The following is a 9,089-nucleotide window of genomic DNA, read 5'->3' as shown; positions in this document are numbered from 1 at the left end:
AACCACTAAATTAATTGGTGGTTTCAATACAAAATGAAGATACTAAATTATCAAATGATTTTTTTACTAAGGCACACAATTCATTTGGTGGTTTTAATGCAACATAATATGTGACTACCAGTCAGCAAAAGGTACATGAGAGAATAGTATTTTGTTAAGCATCCACTAATAGTTCCAATAAAAAAAATTTTATTTACTCAAAGTAGTTTTTCACCAAAACACATATATCATATGATGGTTTCAATATTTCAAGTATGTGTATGATTGTGATTATAATTATAATCAATTTCGAGTATGAGTAGAGGTGTGCAAACGACTGAACCGTACCAAGGCTAAAAAATGTAAAATAAAAAATTTTGATCAAGGCTAAACAGAGTCAAACCACCGATAACTTCGGTTCAAACCGATTAAGCTAATAAAACCAAATTCTCTTTGAACGATTGATTGAACCAAATCAAAATGGGTCGATTTGAACTTTTAGTTCGATTCAATCGAATGTCTTACATACCCCTAAGTATGATTATGCTTATAATCGAAACTCATTCTATGGTTCAACATGCCCTCCATCTATAAGGTTTCTCATGTTCAAACACTAAAAGAACTGCAAAGGCGAAGGAAACGTGAAATGACATCTAGATATATTCCAGTTCAAGCCTCGCCAATAGATGGTATACGTCAAGTCCCTCATCCAATGACATATCACTATTACGAAGGTTATTGCGCTAACATGCCCGACACATCATCTTCTACACGACAAGCTAAGTAGAGTGCACCATCTGCAGTATTAGGAACCCTATCAAACACTCATTATAGTTTGATGATGGTAACCCAATAATCCTATACTTTTTTTCCTAAAATGGGTGAGGCAACCAACGCCATTTAATTTACAGTACCTGCTTTCAATACTTCTACGATGTCTTTAGGCAGATGGGATGGATCTACATCTCATGCTAGACACTCATTTAATGATTTTTTTAAGATGATAATAGAACTCGATCAATAGACTCATATGAGCTTTCCTAGCCCACAAAAACTATTTATGAATATGGTTCAAGCTCCCCAGATGAGTGTCCATATATTGAGTATGAAAAAGAATATCAAGGCATTAGAGATGATACAGTACTCTGAAATCCGCATCGTAATAGAAGGCTCTAAGATGTGGTACAAGAAGTTATGTAGGTAGACATTAATATGACTAATTTCCTATGTTAGTTATTGAGACATCATTATATATATATATATATATATATATATATATATATATATATATAATCGATAGGTTTTTTCCAATGCTAACATGGTGCTTCCTGTGAAAAGTGAGATTGTATAGGTTTTGAGCATTTGCATTTGTAACACCCTAACACCATGTATCCAAGGATAAATAGTGTTGAGATGCTACATAACATATTATAAAGATCAATTAACAGAAATATAAGTAGCACCATGTGTTAAACAGTAGAAACCAATATAAAAAAATTTCTTACTTTTCACAAACAATCATATATATAAATATATACATGACCAAACATAATTTAAAAGTTATTTAATAGATGGTGGACGTTAAGGAGTTTTAAACTCCTACAAACATATTTACAAACTAAGGAGGTGGCATATGTAGACACAACTAGTCCCGACCTTTGTTCCATTTCTGTCAGTTTGAACAAATGGAATTCTGACTGCTGATGCATCCTAGTGCCAAATCTACAAAAACATTAGCATTTTATATGAGATGCCACTCAGTGAGTAAAAACCGTCATAAATGATTATTTGAAATAACATAGCATATTATGAGCATCTCAAGTAAAGCACATAATGCACTCCTAATAATCCGAACATCTCTAACTCCTCAGGCCATTAATGCCCGACATCAATAATTATTAGATAATAATAGTCATTCATCAAATCATTCACAGCAATAGCGTGCAAATATCACATCATTCCCATTGATAGAAATTTAGACCATAGTCATTCAAGGCATCACACATACAATGCTATAGAGGTATATTTCAAAAGTATGATGAAGATAGTAGTCAGATTATTTATGTTATGACTTGTCAAACCAAACTCGCCCCGGGGTATCAGATAACAGATTTCAGATATCAGATTTAGTTGGCTAGCTTTCAGATTAGATATTTTGAGCACGCAACTTCAGATTTAGATTTTGAGCATGCAGCTCTAGATAACATATTTATGAGTACGCAGCTCTAGAAAATAGATTTATGAGCACATAGCTCCAGAACAAATCAGATTCATGAGTTGGTAATGACGGTCATAACTTCCTTTTATCTCAGATGTGATAAAATTGCAATTTTAGATTAGCTTATTTGCCTTAAAATAACACATACCTTTTTGCTTAACTTACCCCTTTTCAGAATGAATCATATGCTTTGCATTCATAGATTAGGCTCTTTGGCCTCAAGATATCACATACCTTTTTGTTTAACTGAGCCCTTTTCAGAATGAATCATATGCTTTGCATTCACAGATTAGGCTCATTTGGCCTCAGAATAACATATATCTTTTGCTTACTTGCCTCTTTTCAGAGAAATCATTTCTTTTTTAGATCATAATATCACGTATAGGATAATATCATAACTGATATATCAAACAAACATTCATCATATATAAATAACCATCATAAGTTTTCACTCACTGTATATAGTGTAGTAGTATCAAGGCCTGGAGAGCCTCCTCCTTCACCTTCTTCTAAGACCCTTTTTACCTATGTGGATAAGCAAGCACCTTAATACTCATTTAGGCATTTAATCAAACATTTGGTGTGCACGACTTAAATGCTTAACATTTTTATTCCTCTTTGTATTTTTGAACTCTCGAAGAATTGCATGTATTCTCCAACAATCATTAAACAATCCTGTAATCTCAATTCAATCAATTACTCATCAATTAACATTATTAAAATGCTCAATGATATTACCATTTAATGAATATTTCTTAAGCTCTTTAAACTTCCATAAACCATATAAATATGGTAACTTCAATTAAACACCATCCTTTTCAAATTAACACTTGATAACATCATTAGAATGATTAATCAACTAACTAAACTCATCAATTCAAAATGAAATGATCATTTCTAGGGTCATCTCAAGTTGGCATAATTTCTATATTTAGCCTTAGGTAAGACTTTCTCAATTCAATCAAATTAAAGCTTAAACCTTGGTTTTATATAATCAATACTAACTAATTAACACTTTAAATCATGTTTATTTCACTTGTTAGCATCAAAATCAATCTCCCCTTCAAAATCTCTACTTTGAAATCCTAACTCAATCTTCTCCATATTATGAAAATAACATAAACTAAATAGAGATTAAGTTACCTTAGATGATTTCCAACAAAAACCCTTTGAAAATCAAGTTAAATTCTATAGCACCTTAAGCTTTCTTCTTCTTCTTCTTCTTCTTCTTCTCCTTATGCGTCAGCCTCTCCTTCTCTCTTTTCTATTCCCTTTTTTTCTTTGATTTTTGCTATTACTTAGCCTTGTATAAACTAACAAGTCATATGCAAGTCATATGGCCTCTTAATCTCCCTTTAACTCCTTAAATTCTCTTGTATTCTTATTTTTACCCAAATTTGTAATTATAACTTTTCTTTTATGTTAATCAAATCTATAATCCTCCATTAACACTTAATTGATCTCATTTAGGCCTTAACTAAACATCTTAGTTGATTTAACACAAAATCATTAAATACTCAATCAAAACACTAATTGAGGTGCTTCACGTGCTAGCTTCTCTTCGTTGTAACTTGAGCACATTTAACCTTTTTCTAATTAATTTCCATAATCATTTTCTACTTTGATTTACTTATAATATTGTCATTAACAATTCCTTAATAATATATTAAGACAATCTTAATCAATTTAATCATCAAATGAACATAATTTTCCATAATACTTTCATTATTCTCACTTGAGTCAACTCATTCATAAACACCATATATAGGTGTACTGAAAGGCTTTAAAGAACATATATGCACCATTTGTGATTGAGACAGAGTGCCAAGCTTTTCGGCTTCAGAGCTTATTCAGATTATACATTTGCATATTCACATTCTTATTATATGCTGACATGCAAAGTCATGTTTAGGCATATCATTACCTATTATTTATCACAGGGCAATTGCAAATGCATGAGTATACACATTCATATCACATATGTCAAGTTCATAAATATAGATGTATGATCATAATATGATGTTTTAGATCCAGGATGCTACAACATTTATCTTAACTAAGAGAAATTTTAAGGAAGTTTTAGATTTTTAGGATTACTATAACCTTACCATCTTAAAATTTATGATTTATACTAATCTAAAATTGTCTTTTGGTTCTCATTCTTAAATGAGCCATATAAATACGTAGTTCCCTTTACCGAAATAAAATTGAGCCGCGTGAAAAACAAAAAGTACTTCCCTTTTTTTATTCAAGCAATTGATCTCCCCTCTTCTTGCTGTTGTTTTCCTGGCCAACTGATGTCCAAGGCTTGATATTTGCATCATCGTTATAGCTGTATTTCTTCCTCCTCTGGGCTCGACACCGGAGAAAGAGTCAAGTGGAAGTGGAGCGTTGATTTCTGGTGATACCAAGTCATTTTTGACAATCTCCACCAACAAGGTGAGATTTCATCACCTTTTACCACGAGTTAGGTTCTATTAATTTTGTGGATAAATTGGCATCTGCTCCTCAGGTGAGGGATCCACTGTAAAGAAGCCATAGTTTTTCAAGCTAAACGAAGTGCTCTATGTCTAATATCTTTATCATTATCAGTTCTCTTTTCTTCTTCTCTCTTTGATTTCCTTCTTGAGAAAGAATACGAAAATATTAGTAAGGAAATGTTTAATAAGAACATAATACTTATTTGGTTTAAATATATATAGATTCCTACTCAATATTTCATATTAATCATGTCCATAGTATATTTGTTTGGCTTTTTTTTTTTTTTCTTACCTCTTTCTTTTTTCTCCAATGATGCTCAAACAAGGTTCCTCTTTATTAAAACTAATGATTAGAACCATTCTGCTCGCCAATTTAAATGGTTAATGCTGGATTTGTTATGGTAAAGTTTTCTTATTTTCAAAAGATTTGTCAAATAATTCTATATGATTTATTTACATTACAAGAAAATTAAAATTCATCGATAAAACTTATCGGTATTCAATGACAAATTATCAACAAATTATAGACAAATTTTAATTTTAAAATAAAAAATATTATTTAATATTAGCGACAAATTACCATCAAATTAGTGATAAAATTGAATTTTGTCGCTAAGAAGGGTGCCTAATATTGGCGCCTAATTTTCTAACAAATCAGCAACAAATTAGCAACAAATATGAATTTTGTCAGTACAAATCGCGCAATAGATACGCGCGTCAAATTAACAACAATTTAGCGACAAAATACCAATAAATTAATAACAAGATCAATTTATTTCATTAAAATAATCATTAAAGTTAATGACAAATTACCATTAAAAAATTATATTTTTAAATTTTCATAATTAATTTAACGACAAAATTAGCAATAAAATACAAATAAAATAGCGACAAAAATTTTATCGACAAAGTTTGTCTAACTTTTACAATGACATTAGCGACAAAAAAAATAAATTTAGCGATAAAATTTTACTGTTAATTTACCGATAAAAAATTTTTTTGTCGTATTTTTTTAGCGACAAGTATTTTGCCAACAAAAAATTTTGTCACTATTTTGTCGGCAATACTAAATTAGTGACAAAAAAATAAGGAATTAGCGATAGAATTTTTTGTCGCTAATTCGTTTTTTTCTTGTAGTGTTATTTGGTTTTTCTTTTCGATCTATGTATAAGAAATTTCATATTTTTAATCAGTTGCAACACTCTCTTAATAATCTGTTAATACAAAAATTTGTAATTGTTTTCCTTTGGAAAATAATGCTCACATGGCATATTATTGTATTATCCGTAACATGGCGTTTTACTCTGGTGGATTATGCAGTAGCTCTACAAACATTTAAGTGATTTCTAACTTAAATTTAAGGCTGAGTTTTATATTTAAGAGCATGTTTTTATAGAGCAGTTTGTTGCAACAGTTATAATGAACAGTTTATTAGAATATTTGTGTGCAGGATTATGGTCATCGTGTTAGGCTAGCAACTCATTCAAATTTCAAAGAGTTTGTCATGACTGTCGGATTGGAGTTTTTCCCTTTAGGTGGAGATCTGAAGGTTCTTGCTGACTGTATGTGTTATGAATTAATCTCAAATAATTCCATAATAACCCAGATCATGCAAACTACTAGATTCAACAAAATAAATTGAATAAAAAAAAGGTTGCGTACCTGACATCGTTGTTGGTCGATCTTGATGTGTAGAATTAGGTTTGCAGCCTTCCAGAGAATTGAAGAATCGATTTAGCGGAAGCAGTACGAAAGGAACGTAAAACTGAATTGTATTCAACTCCTCTGGGGACCACGATCTTTATATACCTGTAGCGTTAGTACAATTCCTATTTCGGTCCTTTAACGAAATAGAAATTATATAATGGTCTCTACACTTAATATCTATAATCAGTTGATACCTCAATAGTCAATTATTCACAATCAAGACCACATTTGAAATTGACTTTACAATTAGACTGCTGTACGTATTTATTTTACATATTAAGCCCAAAATAGAAAATTAAATCCAACAATCTCCCACTTGGGCGAACATATGTTAAATAAAATACATACACCAAAATGAGCTCAACAAACGCAGTCATACAAGGTATCCAAAAACAATCTCGTCCATTAGTTATATTGATAAAGAACTGAAAAAACATTCGCCATAGATCTCATGACTAAGTTCATCATCAACTACATTACCAATACCCCTAAATGACATAGATTCATTATAGAAGTGTAGCATGAAAACTACATGTAATGTGATCATCATGTCTGTTTCCAACTGGTCACCAACAAAAGTGAGATCAAGCAAAACAATAATAATAATACAGAGTGTAACCATCAACCAAAATGAGTACTTAACAAAATTTCATGATAAAACATATCCAAAACAAAATAGAGCATTCAAAAACATAATGTATACATAAAGAGCAAACTCCCACTAAAACTAGACAGTCTCAAACAAAACGATACCCATATGAGCGGTGTGCTCATGGAAAACTTTCGGTATCACTGCCTTTGTAAGTGGATCCGCAATCATAGAGTTTGTTCCAATATGCTCTAAGGATATCTGTCCACTCTGTACCCTCTTCTTCACAGCCAAGAACTTAATCTCAATGTGTTTTGATTGAGAAGAGCTCCTGTTGTTGTTGGAGAATAAAACGGCTGACCTGCTGTCACAATACAACTTCAGTGGTCTTTCTATTCCACCTACTACACGCAGCCCAGTGATAAGGTTTCTCAGCCAAATAGCTTGATTGGATGCCTCATAAGATGCTACAAATTCAGCTTCCATGGTGGAGGTTGCTACTAGAGTTTGTTTCACACTCTTCCAAGAAATAGCACCGCCAGCTAATAGAAAAACGTAGCCAGATGTGGATTTTCTACTGTCTTGGCATCCAGCGAAATCAGAATCAGTATACCCAATGATCTCAAGCTGATCTGATCTCTTATATGTGAGCATATGTCCCTTAGTCCTCTGAAGATATCTCATGACTCTTTTGGCTGCTTTCCAATGATCCATTCCTGGATTGCTGAGATATCTACCTAACATGCCAACTATAAAAGAAATGTCTGGACGAGTACAAACTTGAACATACATAAGACTTCCTACAGCTGACGCATAAGGAACCTTTTGCATTTCCTAAATTTCAAGTTCACTCTTTGGACATTGTTGATTACTAAATTTATCACCTTTTGCAATAGGGGTATCCAATGGTCTAGAATTCTGCATACTAAATCTCTTGAGCACTTTATCAATATAGCTCTTTTGTGATAATCCAAGAATACCTTGAGAACGGTCTCGATGTATCTGAATCCCTAAAACAGAAGAAGCTTCACCTAAATCTTTCATCTCAAAATGCTTTGAAAGAAAAACTTTGGTTTCATGCAGCAAGACTTTACAATTAGTAGCAAGAAGTATGTCATCCACATATAAAACCAAAAAGATGAACCTACTCCCACTGAACTTATGGTACACACAATTTTCAACAGCATTTGCCTCAAAACCAAACGAGACAATTACTTGGTTGAACTTAAAGTACCATTGACGAGAAGCTTGCTTGAGTCCATAAATGGATTTCTTTAATTTGCATACCAGATGTCTTGGATCTCCAATTACAAAATTTTCTGGTTGCACCATATATATTGTTTCATCAATGTCGCCATTGAGAAACGCAGTCTTAACATCCATTTGATGAAGTTCAAGATCAAGATTTGCAACTAAGGCCATGATTGTCCTAAAAGAATCCTTCGAAGAAACTGGAGAGAAGGTTTCTTTATAGTCAATCCCTTCCTTTTGAGTAAAGCCTTTTGCTACAAGACGTGCTTTATATCTTTCCACATTACCTTGAGAATCCCTTTTGGTTTTAAATATCCATTTGCAACCAATGGGTTTCTTTCCTTTAGGTAATTGAATAAGATCCCAAACTTGATTGTCTTGCATAGACTTATACTCTTCGTTCATTGCCTCAATCCACTTATGAGAGTCAGAACTCTGCATGGCATGATAGAAACTAACTGGATCATCATCTATCATGTCTACAGTATCCTCATGTTCCTGAAGAAACACTATATAATCATCTGGAATAGCACTTCTTCTCTCCCGAGTAGATCTCCTCAAAGGCATTTGAACAGGCTCTAATTCTTGAGGTTGTTGAATTTGTTCTTGAGGAAGAATAACATTGTCTTGAATTGGATCTTGAATAGCGACAGGAGCAACTGGAGTCTGTACGCTATCAGAAACAACAAAAGGAATGAGAACCGAATCATCCTTACTTGGTTCCTCTTCAAAGACAATGTTTCTTTCTTTATTTCTCCCTCCAAAATCAACATCCTCAAAAAATGTTGCAATTCTCGTTTCAAAAAAAGTTCTGGAAGTAGGATTATAAAACTTGTAACCCCTAGACCGCTCAGAATATCCAACA

Source organism: Jatropha curcas, chromosome 3, assembly GCF_041381405.1.
Source record: "Jatropha curcas cultivar XTBG-Jc1 chromosome 3, XTBG_Jcur_1.0, whole genome shotgun sequence".
Lineage (NCBI taxonomy): Eukaryota > Viridiplantae > Streptophyta > Magnoliopsida > Malpighiales > Euphorbiaceae > Jatropha > Jatropha curcas.
Note: the sequence above shows the minus strand (reverse complement) of the source record.